The 14738-nt window shown below is 39.3% G+C and overlaps 1 protein-coding gene across 2 annotated transcripts in view; it reads right to left on the bottom strand.

The window, feature by feature from the left end:
* LOC134949158 (endothelin receptor type B-like) overlaps positions 1–14738 on the bottom strand; it is a 177372-nt gene that overhangs the window by 38131 nt on the left and 124503 nt on the right. Inside the window, exon 1 of one of the 2 annotated variants that reach the window (XM_063937574.1) lies at positions 11875–12077. The exons of the other annotated variant lie outside the window; for it this stretch is intronic. The gene's annotated coding sequence lies outside the window, so the exon portion shown is untranslated. Of the gene's footprint in view, positions 1–11874; positions 12078–14738 lie in introns of those variants that run through there. 2 annotated transcript variants of the gene reach the window in all.

Raw genomic sequence — 14738 nt, 5'->3', positions numbered from 1 at the left:
TCAATGAGATGAAAAATACAGGGACCTGGTGGTTTTGTTGGAACCCTACTCTGAACTTTAGCACATTGAAATCACCCCCATTTTGTGTCATCTCTTCTAGGGGTGGACTATTCCACCCTGGGTAATCCTACGCTGAATGCCCAAGATGGCTGCCGCACCTGGTACCTTGTGAGGGTGGAATACACAACCCTTGGAAGTTATTACCCAAAATGCCTTCACCAATCATGCAATATGCTTTCTGTGTGCTTAAGGTTTTCTTTTATGTCTGTGTTGCTTATCTATTGCTGTATTACTTATATCCTATGTATTATGTGCATTGTTTTTGATGTCTGTAAAGCACCTTGAGTACTGTTGGAGAAAGAGCGCTATATAAATAAAATTATTATTATTGTTATTATTATTGTTGTTAAATTTGCAGGAGAATGCAAACTTAGACCAACACAATTCATAGTGAATTTAACCCAAAGACTGAGATTGTAATGCTATAATACTATGTTTCCCAACCGCTCAGGAATCCACAGTCAGTGGGTGCAGGGTGAGCCCCACTTGGTGCACATGGTGCGATTTTGGCTATGTACAATTTTGACTATACTAGAAACTAGATTGTACACAATATGGTAAAAAAAAATTCTTGCAATACCGACCCTGCGGGAACGCACATTGGTATCGCAAGCTGCATACACACGGTGCAATATGTGCTAACTTTTCTTATGATTTTGACTATTTAGTGAAAATTGTAAGCATACATCGCACCTTGTCTATGCATCTTTAGCCTAGCTGAATGTCCAGGAAATTCTGAATTTTGTGGCGCTCTACTAGACTCCTCAAGGCTTGATAAATGATTCCGGGAGAATAGTGGGCCTGCCCCTGATGCCACAAATCGCATCATTAAGCAGCAGGGGGTGGTGCTGCTGTGACCCTATTACCCTGCGACCACATCTCCCTCCTGCACCTACTTTCTGGGATCTCATGACCTATGGAATATTTAATATAAGTAAAAAAAAAAATTTTTTTTTCTTATTTTGCTTTAGATTTACGCGTCTCAGAATAATTTGAAAAGCCAAAAGATAAAGAGGGAAAGAGTGAGTTTATAATGATTGAGATGTAGAGACTATAGAGGAAGAAATCATTATGGAGTACAGTATGTATGACTGATAATTACAGGGTAAGGGATCATTGTCATCTTAAAATAATTGATTTTTATTTTTTTCCAACTACTTTTTATACTTCAAAACACAATACAAATTGCTTGCAGTATACCATGGTAATTGTAATGGGTGTAGTATGGCTGACCGCCGGTCAGTTTACCGACGCCGGGATCCCGGCGGGGAGGGGCGAGTGCAGCAATCCCCTTGCGGGCTCGATGCGCTTGCCGCGCTGCGGGCTCGGTGGCGACGGTCGCCACGGGTTCTATTCCCACTCTATGGGTGTCGTGGACACCCACGAGTGGAAATAGTCCCTGTTGGTCGGCATGCCGACCATTAGGATAGTGAGGGGTCAGGATGGTGGAGGAGGTCATGTGACTGTCGGTCGCCCGACCGCCGGTCACATGAATACCACCCATAGTAATAACCAAGGTGAGGTTAAATGATAATATGCAAAATAATAATACAAAATAAATCAGAATCCATATAGAAGCATTTCTGATTTGTTGCTGCAGGAAATAATGAAGTCTGAGTTCAGCGGCTGGCAGATGTTTTTTTAAAGGGGCAATCACTTATAAGGCGTGGTTTAGCCTTGTAAATGGTTCCCCCTTAAAAAAAAATCTGAGTCGGGCCGGCATCCCACACGGCTGCCGAACTTGGACTTCATTACATCGTGGCCTTACTATTAGAAACCAAAATTTATTAAATTATTTGGTTATGTCTGAAACATTTTTGTGACACTATACGAATTCGCAAGCCACGAAACTTGGACAGTATTGTTAAAAGTGGGCATTTCTTGGGAATCAGGTAGGATCTGGACAGATTGTGACGGGGTTTGAGGAGATTGGAAGAGGGGCCTGTTACGTTAATTTTGGCATTTACAAATGTTGGGAGGAGTGACATATTTTCACTGATGGGATAAAATGGTCAATTATCACAAAATGAATCACTGAGGAAACTAACAGAAAATTTGACATTGCTAGATATGTTTTGATTTGTTTTCTTTTTTGTTGTTGTTGCACAAATGGAAGTTTAAAACAAGTTTTCAACAGGTAGAAATGGACCCATGTAATGCATAGAGGGGAGGAAGTCATGTTGTGGACTCAACCAGTAACGGCTGGCAATTCAGCCTATTCATTCTCTTGGCCGCTATTTCCATAACTCTGACAAAAATTCCTTTGGCAACAATCTGGAAGCTCAAATGGCCTAATGTTCTTCATAACGGACTTCTGTGGCTTATACAAGTTTTAGCAACAGTAATTGCTATTTTTGCACATTAGTTTTAAATAGAAGATTTACAAAGAGAACGATCTGTAGCAATGTTAGATCGCAAAATAGATCATTAGAATAATTTTTTTTTAATTTATTTTGGATTTTCTAGACTAAAGACGGGTTTGTTCTTTTAAGTCATTTATAGCCCAATAAATTAGAAACTTTTTAGTTTAACTAATAGTATTATGTATCCATGCATAGCCCAGGGCACTGGAAGGCTGCTGGATCTGCATTACAGAAGATATGTCCCACTTAGACATGAATAATGGCCTTATTTCCACAGTACAAAGCTGTGATTGTGTCACTTTCTTTCACTGCCCCCTCAGTCTACTAAAAAGCCAACGCTTGATGATACTTTTTATAGTAGATATTTGAAAGACTTAAATTAAATCAGAGGTTAATACTATCAGTATATCTGTTTGTTCTTGCTATCTCAATGCGCAATTTTGTATACTGAATTAGATCAGTGATTTTTTTTTTTTTTACCAAGCATTCCATTTAAATGTGAGCTAGGCATCTAGTCACAGTGTAGACAATAATTTTGTGGGCTGAACCAGTATGCAGCAATCCATACCATAAGGCTTCAATGGTGAAATTGCATGATGGTTAAAAATTTGTTCTTAAATTTGTGTGTACAAGGTAAATTCATATTTTAACATGAAACACAAACCATTTCATCACTGATATAACATGGACAATCCACCGCTACATCCATGGTTTACTCTAGAAGTTTCTTGGTACTACCCTTGATGTCTCATCACCAAAAGCTATGCTCTTGGTGCTTAGCGCACAATTCCAGGAACAAAATAGACAACTTTATGAAATAGGTGCAGTTGAGTCAAGCCCTAGAAATGATAGTAATAGCACTGGCCTGCACCCTCTATAGCTACGCTCATGAAAGTGATTTAACCTTCCAGCCTCCCTCACACTCTCTTTGCTTTACATATATAATATAACTGGTAGACTCAGGGCTGTCTTAACAGCATTGTATACCCTGTGCAAAGCAATGCACTGGAGCCACTACACACCTTTTCATTGGAATAAAGTTAAAAATATATATATATACCTTAACCCTCCTGTGATTCTGGCCGTCTCTCTACATGCTTCCATACAGTTAATGGCTGTCAGCACTTTGGTGGATACTTCCAGCCATCCACCAATCAGCATGCTGGCAGACTTTCACTGTGTGGTTGCAGGCTAGGAGGCAGGTAGAGAATGCTATTTTCCGATTGGTGGATAGGCTTATTGTAAAGTTTCATCCTGGTTCCAATTTTATCAGTTATACACAAAAGCCACAACAATCAGACAGTGAAACAAGTTCTCCTGTTGGGGTAAATTTATTCCAAAATAGCCAAAGTATACAATATTCTTTATGTTGTTAAATAAATGACAGTAAATGGGTGCCCAATATAATGGATCCTTCATTCAATCATAATCACTTCAAAGTGAAAGCCAGGTAATCAGCTACACCAAGATGTTCAAATCATATATTAAATTGTTATTTGATTGAATTAATTTAATGATCTGATTAAATGGGAATAGTCTATTACTTTGCTTTTATTTTAAAGTGCTTATGACTTATTTGTTTAATAATGTAAATACATTTGATGTGACAAGAGAGTTAATTGTGATGAAACCCTTATGGCTCTGGATCTAGATTGGGTACTTTGTTAGTGAGATGAAATTATATTATTGTATGCGTGAGATACATTATGTGCCACATACAGTATGCACGTTTTGTTTATTATTGTTTCATGTTATATTGTATTTAAATAAATACATAAAATATTTATATTAGTATCTAACATTATATATTATACTATCATTATTTAAAGACTGCACATTTGCTTTGACGAAGTTATGGCTTTTAGGCTTCTTGTTTATACATTACCTGGTAGGTTAATACTTCAAATTATATAGTAATACCTGTACTTTTTTACATTGCTACAACATGGCAGCAGGCTGCATTTAATGTAAGGTCTGGATTTATAGAAAATTACATATGGATCTAGTCCTAGATCCACAACAAAGGGGTATATACACTATATGGTGGGTATTGAGACCCGTTGTGGAACGCAACATCCTTCAATAAATTATACAGCGTGTACCCAGCTTTACTCAAAGCACTCTTTATATAAATTATTCACCAGGTGGTATAGTAATGTTGTTGTCTTCACAAAGGGCACCCCCATCTCGTTATCAAGGCAGTTGCCTCAGTCTCACGGATTTATACCATAAATATGAGCTACAGTATTGTATTGAGTTTTATCATGGAGAGAAGCAATACAACCTGAATAGTTGAACATTTGTTATTATTTGTAACTCACTGACGTGGCTCTTGTGTCACTATGACAACCATAGCCACGTGCACCTATGCTACTTTCAAGCCATCTACAAGTATAGCATTCATTCTTGCTAGAAGAACAAATGACATCTGATGGAATGTACTGCACAGAAGGAATTAGTAACATTTTTGTCATTTACAAAGTATTCCATGTGGTTTGGCCAACTTTCAAAACCAACAAATGTGAACTGATAAGTAGACAATTATTACTCAATGTTTCTGAGATTTTCCTGTAAGTGATATTATCATTTACGAAAATGTTGAAATCAAATCTGTGGATCGGTCATCCTAGGATACATCTTACACAGTGCTTATGCAGATATCAGTTTAAATATCTTTTCACTTTTTCCTTAATTATAGCCCCAAGTACTTTGGGCATCGGTATATTGACTCATCTCTGTTACAAGAGATGCCTAGAATTTACACAGGTTCGTGATTTGCTGATTGTGACCAAGGGGGAGATTTATCAAAGCTTGGTGAGAGATAAAGTGGAGAGAGAGAAAAAGCTGTCTTTGTATGTACTATGCCTTGGGAAGAGATAAAGTGGAGAGATAAAGTACAAGTCATTCAGCTCCTAACTGCCATGTTACAGGCTGTGTTTGAAAAATGTAAGTGCTGATTGACTGATACTTTATCTCTCACCAAGGCTTAGTACATAGACCCCAAAGTACCAACCAATCAGCTCTTGTCTTTTTTCAAACACAGCCTGTAAGATTACAGTTAGGAGCTGATTGGTTAGTACTTTCTCTCTCCACTTTATCTTTCTCCAAGCTTTAATAAATATTCCCCCAAGTGAGACAATTACCTCAGGGCTATGGGAAACATATATTCTGAAGAGTGGAGAACTGGGCAAGTGAAGAAGATGCCAATAGCTTCTATCTAGCATTTATTAAGTGAATTGTCAAAAATGATAGAAGCTGATTGGTTGTTAGAAAGTTTGATACATTTCCCCCTTTATCTCATTATCTCTCCTGGACCTTGCTAGCCTGCCAGAGCTAGATTAAGATGGCGGCAGATGTATTAAGCCTAGAAAAGTGATAAAGCAGTGATACGTGCAAGGTGATAACGCACCAGCCAGTCAGCTCCAGTCAATTTACATATTAGAGCTGATTGGCTGGTGCATTATCACCTTGCACTTATCACTGCTTTATCACTTCTCCAGGCTTAATACATTGGGCACTTTCCACATACTAGTTTTGCAGTTTATAAGAAAATATAAAATAAAAATTGGTTAGGACAATCTGGGTCATTCAGATACAACAGGGCCATAGGAGGCATCGTATGTTGCCTAATGGATTATCCAGACATGCAGCCAGCCCCATATCCTCTTACATCATGGTAATACAACTTGCCCAGCTTTCCCGCGCTTGTCACAACTGGCACCACAGAAACAATCACTGCATGGTGGACAGGGCATAAACAGCACTTTCAATAAGGATCAGATCTCTATGGAAAAAGTTTTAGGGGATATTTCACAAGTGAAGGAATTTTTTTATTTTTTTCCCTATGGAACCTGGAAAAATGTGTTTCTCCATTTGGTATCCAAACTATGGTCCGTTCAGACTTAACCAAATCAAGTAGAAAAAATTCCCTGAGCAGAGGAGTTTCCACTATAAGTACAGTGATGTCACTTTTACAACATGACATGGAGCCTAATTCAGACCTGATCGCAGCAGCAAATTTGTAAGCAGTTGGGCAAAACCATGTGCAGTGCAGGTGGAGCAGATGTAACATGTGCAGAGAGAGTTAGATTTGGGTGGAGTGTGTTCAATCTGAAATCTAAATTGCAGTGTAAAAATAAAGCAACCAGTATTTACCCTGCACAGCAACAATATAACCCACCCAAATCTAACTCTCTGCAAATGTTATATCTGCCTCCCCTGCAGTGCACATGGTTTTGCCCAACTGCTAACAAATTTGCTGTTGCAATCAACTCTGAATTAGGCCCATGATTTTGACAATTTTGACTGTAATAATAGTGAAAACTGAATTTGGAAATCACACTATATTAACAAAAGATTGCTAAAATAGTGGAACCTAAAGGTTAATACCGTTGTGGAACTTTACTCACAGGGCTAGATGCATTATCACTTGGAAAGTGATAAAATGGAGAGTAAAAAATTCCCCAGCAATCAGCTCCTAACTGCCATTTTTCAAACACAGCCAGTGACATGGCAGTTAGGAGGTGATTGGCTGGTACTTTTTCACTCTCAATTTTATCACTTTCCAAGCGATGATGCATCTAGCCCACAGTATTTATACAAAACTGCAAATCCAGTAGATTGCATGCAACAGGGCATGTGACAAGAAGATAAACACATAAATAAATAATACATTGCACTTAGTGGGGCAGATGTATTAACCTGGAGAAGGCGTAAGGCAGTGACAAAGTAGTGATATGTGCAAGGTGATAAATGCACCAGCCAATCAGCTCCTAACTGTCAATTTACATATCAGAGCCGATTGGCTGGTGTGTTTATCACCTTGCATATATCACTTCCTTATACCGTCTCCAGATGAATACATTTGCCCCAATGATTACTGATCCCTGCTGAGAGTACTGTTCATGTGAGTCCAGGTGCAGTATAATACAAGTGTAAGTAAATTACCCGTGTGTAGTTTTCAGTATCCCTTATCTGAAATTCCAAAATGATCCAAAATCCTACATTTTTTGGAGTGCCAAGTGAGACCTTTGCTTTCTGATGGTTTAATGTACACAAACTTTGTTTCATGCACAAAATTATAAAAAAATATTGAATAAAATTATCTTCAACACTTTGGAGATGTATTAAAGCCTTGGAGAGTGATTAAGTGGAGAGAGAGATAAAGTACCAGCCAATCAGCTCCTAACTGCCATGTTACAGGTTATGTTTGAAAAGCGACAGGAACTGATTAGTTGGTAGTTTATCTCTCTCCATTTTATCAACTCTCCAAGGCTTAATACATATGCTCCTTATTAGTGTATAAGGTGTATGTGAAACATAAATGCATTTCGCGTTTATACTTGGGTCCCATCCCCAAGATATCTTATTATGTATAATGCAAAATAAAAAAATTCGGAAATCTAAAACATTGCTGGTCCCAAGAGTTTCGGATAAGGGATACTCATCCTGTACTATATGTCAGAGCCGGCCTTAGGCATAGGCAAACTAGGCAAATGCCTAGGGCATTTGGTATGCTTAGGGGCACCAGCAGCTTCTGCTGATTAAAATGATATGCAGCATGCCTATATTCTGTGTGTGACTGCGGCTGTATCTGCATACAAAATGCTACGTTGCGTGTATTCCTGGAAATCACTGTAATGTAGCATTTCGTATGCAGATACATCCGCAGTCGCACACAGAATATAGGCATGCTGCATATCATTTTAATCAGCAGAAGCTGCTTGTGCATCCTAGCCATATAGTAATGCAAATTATATGCATTTTCATAAACAAATGGTGCCCGATGTTAGCTGAGCTGCCATCTGACTCATGCCATGCATCTCCTGCAGAACTAGCGGCGGTGCTAGGGGGCACTAGCCAAAATCTTGCCTAGGGCATCATATTGGTTAGGGCCGGCTCTGCTATATGTAACCAAAGACTGGCACTGCTCGGCCCCTCAGATCTGTGTTAATAAAGCAGGAAATCTCAGACTTTCTTTTCATATGCAATTTATGACTGATTTCTTCACGGCAACAAAGTGATAGCTTAAATATTGAGCATTTCTCTTGCAATTTTACAGTCTGACATACAGACAATGTAGCAGTCACAAATTGCTGCCCCATAGCAGTCCTGTATTTGCTGCGTGCCAGGTTTATTGGATGACACTAATCTCACCAGAGGTGCATTGCCCAGTCATGATCCATCTGTTGGGTTACATTTTCAGCAGAAACCGTAGGTGGATTGTTGGGGTAAAATTGCTGGTGAAACATATAATGGCACTGGATGTCTTTGAAAACATATTTCCAGTGATTTCTGCTGAGAAAATATCTGTGGAGAAATCACCATCATGACACTTTTCAAAGAAGTCCTATTTTTTTCTGTGTCCAAATTTGTTAATTGCCCTTAGTAGAATAAAAATAATAAATCCAAACAAAACACAAAAACAAGTGCAAACAGTATATACATAAACTAAAGTTTCAAATTATTTCTGGGGGAAAAACAACAAATATACAAACCCATCAGACTAGAAGCAGTAGTAGCTACTTTTCTGTCATCTCATAGTTTCTAATGTTTTCATAATATAATCAAACTTCTAAAAAGGAAAAGTGGAATTGTTTCCATAGCAAACAAAAGCAACATCTGATTCTATCATTTTCTAGAATGTACTACTGTAGATGAATGATTGGTAGGATCTGATTGGTTGCTACGGACAAAACCATTAGACTTTTACTAAATCTACCGCCAAGTTTTACTAGTAGTATTGTCATTTCAGTCACATGAATCTAATGTTATTGTTATGGTTTGTTAGTTACTGCAGCCTTCTAGTATGACACAGGAGTGACACACTTGGCCACTGTGACAATTCATTTGGTTTTCATTCTAGTTTTAATGAGAGCAGTTGGAGATAAGATAGTTACACATATTACACAGGAAGAACAGTAAAAGAATGCGTTGTTAGTTCTGTTCAGCAACGTAAGGTGACCATTGATTTTCCTTGCATTACAGAGCTTCCATGTCCGTTTAACCCCTTATATAGAGTGTATCCATTTATAGCACATTAGTTATAGGACTATGTTTATAGTACCTTAGTTATAGGACTATGTTTATAGTATATAGTACCTTAGTTATAGGACTATGTCTATAGTACCTTAGTTATAGGACTATGGGGGTAATTCCGAGTTGATCGCAGCAGGAACTTTGTTAGCAGTTGGGCAAAACCATGTGCACTGCAGGTGGGGCAGATATAACATGTGCAGAGAGAGATAGATTTGGGTGTGGTGAGTTCAATCTGCAATCTAAATTTCAGTGTAAAAATAAAGCAGCCAGTCTTTACCCTGCACAGAAACAAAATAACCCACCCAAATCTAACTTTCTCTGCACATTTTATATCTGCCCCCCCCCCCCCCCCCTGCAGTGCACATGGTTTTGCCCAACTGCTAAAAAATTTCCTGCTGCGATCAACTTGGAATTACCCCCTATGTTTGTAGTACCTTAATTATAGAACAAAACATTACCAAGATCAACATTAATTAAAATACAAAAAAACAAAAACAAAGCTAAGTAGTACAGATACTATATATTTTTTTTAAAATTTCAGTGCAGTGTAGCTTAATCGGCTGCATGCAACAGAAAGTTGGATTTTGCATCCCTAATGGGTATGTGTGACGTGTAAAGCTGGGCATACACTATACAATTATCTGTCAGATAATCTGTGGTAGGAATGAAAACCTGGTAATGTATGAGAGCAAATGACAATCGACCATAGAATTTGTCGGCAGATAAGAACCACTTGGCCCATCTAGTCTGCCCCTTTTTTTTTTTTTTTTTTTTAATATTATTTTTATCTCTAACCTTATTTGATCTGTGCTTGGAATGAAAACCTGGTAATGGATGAGGGCAACTGACAATCGACCATTTGCTACCAAACACTGGAAAATGGACAAAACCTGTCAATTATACAAACTGGTTAATCACGGACAGGTTTTGTCCATTTTCCAGTGTTTGGTAGCAAATGGTCGATTGTCAGTTGCCCTCATCCATTACCAGGTTTTCATTCCAAGCACAGATTATCTGCCAGATAATTGCATAATGTTACTTTGATTATCACATCTTTACTACAGAGTACACAGCATGTGTCACATTCTGCACAGTGGTTATTTATTAAGCAACTAAAACCGGTTTAATAAATAACTCGTATGGGAATAATAATGACCGACTAACATTTTGTAAACTCTTTATAATCTGTAATAAAAAAAAAAAATATCATACAGTATCTATCTATCTATCTATCTATCTATCTTATACAGGTGTGAATATCTATCTATCTATCTTTCTATCTTATACAGGTGTGAATAGACTATCTATATATCTCTGCATTATCTATCTATCTATCTATCTATCTATCTATCTATCTATCTATCTATCTATCTATCTATCTATCTATCTATCTATCTCATACTTGGCTACCTGACCCTCTCCATGAGGGAGAAAATGTTCTGTTCCTGGACTTTCCTGGTAATGTATGATTGCCATCACCTGTGGTGAGCTAGGTAATTGATAAGAAAGGTGTTTCACCACAGGTGATGGCAATCATACATTACCAGGAAAGTCCAGGAACAGAGCATTTTCTACCTCATGGAGAGGGTCAGGCAGGCAAGTATGATCTATCTATCTATCTATCTATCTATCTATCTATCTATCTATCTATCTATCTATCAATCTATCATCTATCATAAGTGTGACTAGACTAACTACCTAATGGGCCCTACACACCTAAAGATTTCAGTGAACGATATGAATGTTCTTGTTCATTAATGAAAGAGAACTCGTTTATATCTTTCAGTGAGTATGCACCAACGATGAACGATGCACGGCCTTGCGCTCGTTCATCGTTGGTGCCGGGTCGTTTCTGCATGCAGGCCAATATAGACAATCTCGTCCATGTTACCATGCAGTGCTATGGAGCCGGGTGACGGGGGGGAGTGAAGAAACTCGGTGGCGGGTCGCCTACTATCTGTCTAGCGCACAGGTTCTCAAACTCGGTCCTCAGGACCCCACACAGTACATGTTTTGCAGGTCTCCTCACAGAATCACAAGTGACATAATTAGCTCCACCTGTGGACCTTTTAAAATGTGTCAGTGAGTAATTAATACACCTGTGCACTTGCTGGGTTACCTGCAAAACATGCACTGTGTGGGGTCCTGAGGACCGAGTTTGAGAACCACTGGTCTAGCGTATATAGGTGTGAATAGACTCTACCATAACTTTCCAACAATTGCTTCTCCAGACTGCATTTATTTTCTGATGCTAATATTGTTACATCAGTCCCTTCAGGTCCATGCAGTGTATCACTGCAATATAAAATGTTCCCATACAGAATATTCAAGAACATATTTAAAAAAAAAAGTAGTAAGTTAATTCATATACATCCGACATAAAACATCAGTGCTGTAATCCATTGATACATACCTGTAGTATAGCAGTGTCCTGACTTCGCTTATTCAAAGCACCTCTGCTTTAAAGTATCCACACAGTGCATATCTTAGCCGAGAAGTTACAGAATAGATCCATGGAATCACAAGTCCTCTACACTGTGTCAGAGTGTAATGGTGAAGTTTACTCCACTTTGATGTATACGATGCTGTTACTAGGACCAGTGACTATATACTGTAGTGAAGGCTGCCCTTTTGTTATGTGTGGTAACAGCCAATGAGCTATGACAGGGGGCAGGACTCTATAGTGTGATAAGGACTTTGGGCTTTTCAAAGAACAAAATTCACAAAGGAATGAAGATTGCTAAATACAGCTTATGTGTGAGAGCTGTGGGGGGAGCAGAGAGTAGAATCATTGTTTTGATGTCTCCACAGGGACAACAACCCCTATCTATTATGAAAGCATCCATCCATTATTACAAAACATGTTAAACAGATACGTTGATGTCTAAAAAGAACTTGAGAAAGTGTCTGATTAATTGGCATAAAGTGATAGAATCATTCATTAACAGTACACTGTATGGTTGCCTTATTTTACAGGAATAGACTAGTTTAGTGGTTACGTTGCGTTTGGCATTGAGCAATTGTCTACACCCAATATAGCGGATATGAGAATCACTTGTTTAAATGTTCTCACGCTGGCATAACAGGGCACACTGTATACATTACCTTACTAAGCATTGCCTACCGGGTCCAAGCTCCAGAAAGTATTGCATTCTGCAGATTGATACATATAAAAATGTGGGTCACATTAGTACATCCTGCCCATAGACACCACAAACAATAAAAAGAATAACTCTGTTCCCTGGTTTATCGCCACATGCCCACTTTGCGTCTGGTTGTCAGGTATTGCTTGCTTCTTCCATGTCTGTATACAGCGTGAATTTCCTATAGCTGCATGTTCTGCACCTCCATTCATCTGACCTCTGCACCTGGCCACCAGTCCTTACTATAGGCTGTATACTGACATTGACTCTAACCTTGGCTGAATTTTTAATGACCAGTGGGTTGATGCATCAAGCAGTGAAAAGAGTGTAGAAGTGAACCAGTGGAGAAGTTGCCCATAGCAACCAATCAGATTCCAGGTAGCATTTACCAAGTACATTCTATAAAGTGTTAAGTAGAATATGATGGGTTGTCATGGGCAGTTCACTGGTCCACTTCTCCATAGTTTTCACTGCTTGATACATCAACCCCCAGTCACTTAACCCTATGCTGGCAGCTGCCTCCAAGCTGGAAGGGTAATAAGAGTGTCACATACAGCAGAGTATGAACTTGGGTATCTGATCTACTGCTAAGGGGTTTCTGCACAGCAGTCATTACAATAACAGAAGTTTCATATAACACTTGGTGGGGTAAATTTACTAAAGCTTCTAAAATGGAGAATTGGTGATGTTACCCATAGCAACCAATAAGATGCTGTCTATCATTTCTCTATTGCCTTTTTAGAAATGGTAGACAACATCTGATTGGTTGCTATGGGAAACATTACCAATTCTCGGTTTTAGAAGCTTTAGTAAATTTACCCCAGTGTCTATTTACTGCTCACGGCCAGATGCATCATCGCTTGGAAAGTGATAAAATGGAGAGTGAAAAAGTAACAGCCAATCAGCTCCTAACTGCTATTTTTCAAACACAGCCTGTGGCATGGCAGTTAGGACCTGATTGGCTGGCACTTTTTCTTACTCTATTTTATCACTCTCTAAGCAATGATGTTATGCTGTATTGTATGATGTTGTGCTTATACAAGTCACAGGATTAACATTAAGAGGTTTATGTACTAAGCCTTGGCGAGAGATACAGTGACGATAAAGAGATAAAGTACCAGCCAATCAGTTCCTAACTACCATGTTACAGGTTGTGTTTGAAAAATGACAGTTAGAAGCTGGTCGGTTGGTACTGTATCTCCGTCCAATTATCTCTTTCCACGTCTTAGTACATACAGTATACTCCTAAGTGTGGTTGAGTAAAAACTATGCATATACAGATGTAGCCATGCTCATCTTTGCTGCGATGCAGCATGCTGCAAAATGGCTTTTTGCATAGCACGCTGGGCTGTGACGATTTGCAGCAGGCGATCCTAATGGAATTAAAGGAGTTAATGGAGCACATGCCAGATGCCAATAGTCAAAGCCCAGCGCTCCATGCAGAAAGCCGTCTTGCAGCATGGCTGTATATAGACTTTGTATTCTGTGTGATTCAAATGTAAATATTTAATTTAGATTCAAATATTCAAACACTACTGCATTCAATATCATATTTGTTACATGCAAACTTTAGCATCTATGTAGCGGAATAGAAAAAAATACCCTTGGCGTAAACTGTGCTATAGAAAGAGACGTACTGTAAAAGGCAGTACTCCGGCTCGGATTCAGATTTAGGAGCAAATCATATAAGGAGCAAGCTGCTTCTGGAACAAACCATGTTGCAATGAAATGGGTGAAAATGCATGCAGGGAAAATACTGGCTATTGTTGCATGCAGGGGCAGACTGATCACCTGGCACTTCTGGAAAATGCCAGAAGCGCCGATGGCCGGATGAGCCGGTCCGCCTAAAAACCACACGGCACAAAATGAGACAGGGGCTGGCCGAGCAGTTCTAGCTCCAAATGCTCTGCTCGGCTGCTTCAGGACAAAGAGACAGGGGCTGGCAGAGCAGCTCTGTCTCCTGGTGCACTGCTCGGTTGCCCGGGACACATAGAGACAGGGGCTGACTGAGCAGCTTCTCCCGGTGCTCTGCTCGGCTGCCCGGGACACAGAGACAGGGGCTGGTCGAGCAGCTCTGTCTCCCGGTGCTCTGCTCGGCTGCCCGGGACACAGACACAGGGGCTGGCTGAGCAGC

Source organism: Pseudophryne corroboree, chromosome 8, assembly GCF_028390025.1.
Source record: "Pseudophryne corroboree isolate aPseCor3 chromosome 8, aPseCor3.hap2, whole genome shotgun sequence".
NCBI classification, from domain to species: Eukaryota; Metazoa; Chordata; class Amphibia; order Anura; family Myobatrachidae; genus Pseudophryne; species Pseudophryne corroboree.
This window is presented reverse-complemented; position numbering and strand designations above follow the sequence as displayed.